The sequence below is a fragment of the Myotis davidii genome, unplaced genomic scaffold, assembly GCF_000327345.1.
Source record: "Myotis davidii unplaced genomic scaffold, ASM32734v1 scaffold276, whole genome shotgun sequence".
NCBI lineage: Eukaryota > Metazoa > Chordata > Mammalia > Chiroptera > Vespertilionidae > Myotis > Myotis davidii.
Genome location: NW_006287906.1, coordinates 371952 through 373284, shown reverse-complemented (window position 1 = coordinate 373284; position 1333 = coordinate 371952). Strand labels below are relative to the sequence as shown.

Sequence of the window (1333 nt, the reverse complement as noted above, 5' to 3'; positions counted from 1 at the left end):
GGATTTCTGCGTGCGGCTGCCTTCACTCCAGTGGACGGGGGAAACAACCGCTGCTGTCATGTTCTGTCCTGCTTTTAAGTAGCTTTCGTACAGATGCACTAGTCACTTTGCCAGTAAAACACTGGGACACGGGCGGGAAACCCCGGGAAATTCGGTCCCCTTCTTCCCAGCAGAGCGTGGCCGCCCCTTCCCCCGCCCCTTTCCGTAGCCAGAGGGAGGGGAGCTGGTGCATCCTGGGAGTCGCAGCCGCGGGGATTGTGGGAAATGTAGTTCGGCCACGCCGCCCTCCGCGCCTCCGCTAATGGCTGCTTCCTGGAAGGTAATGTGAGAATTCTCTCCAAAGGATCCTTAGGTTTCCCCCGAGTACTTGCACAGCGGGTCAGATCTACACCCTGCCGGGCCAAAGCAGGGATTCTTTTTTAAAAATTTAATGTTAATTCCTGGGACGCATTTGTCTGTCGCTTCGATTTACTTCTAGTTTTTCCTGAATGGGCGTACTAACCAGCCTTAAGTCTCCCACCCGTGCTTGAACAAACTATTTGCTCTACCTTGTTCATTCTCTCTAGGCTTTCCTCCCCCTTCCGTACAGCCTCCCTGCACTGCACTGACTGTAGCTGCCCCCTTAAAATAACAATCTAATAAGAAGAAGAATAAAGAATAATAATGAATAATTTTTAAATTTTCCCCATCTTCTTCTGGTAATAGGCGCTGTCACGTGAAACCTCTTAGCCGCCGCATTCCGAACGCCAGGAAGGGGGTGTTTCAAGTCCCGTAGAGTTACACAGATACCTATTCTTTGGTAAGTCGTCCTTTTCCCCACTACGTCAGAGTTTTATGTTGTGTGACTTTTACCAGATTTGTCTGCATTTCCTGGATGGGAGGAAAAACCCTTTGAACATGTAATTTTTACTAACTAGGATATTTTAAATTTCCAAGTGAGTGTTTCGTGGATTTTCTGTTTGTTCTTAATTATGCTCTGCTGTCCAGTTTGCTCGGTGTTGGCATCTGCAGTGTGGTGAATCGCTGGAGTCAGTTATCTTAAGAAGGGGAGCTTAGCCTCGAGTGATCATCTTTAAGTATCTTTTACTTCCCTCCGTTTTTTTTCATGGGGAAATGAGAATATGTGTCTGAAATGTAAACTTGAAAAGTTATGTTTGTCATGTATCCATATTGTCGTTGAAAAGGGTAGGAATTTTAATGGTTCCTCTTTGTTTCCATGTTTAATTTCTAGAAACCTTCAGCTCTCAAGATCCAGCCATCTCAAGGTCCCAACATCATGACCTCGGTTTCAGCACAGCTGTTCATGGTCCTCCTTTCTCTGCTCTTGGTGCTG

At 46.7% G+C, this 1333-nt stretch overlaps 1 long non-coding RNA gene across 1 annotated transcript; it reads left to right on the top strand.

Annotated features, from left to right (window-relative positions):
• The first annotated feature begins 222 nt into the window (after nt 1–222).
• Nucleotides 223–1327, top strand: LOC102774550. The gene is made up of 3 exons (XR_435453.2): nt 223–319; nt 706–799; nt 1232–1327. It is a non-coding gene; the product is annotated as an uncharacterized LOC102774550 (long non-coding RNA).
• Nucleotides 1328–1333: the final 6 nt, after the last annotated feature.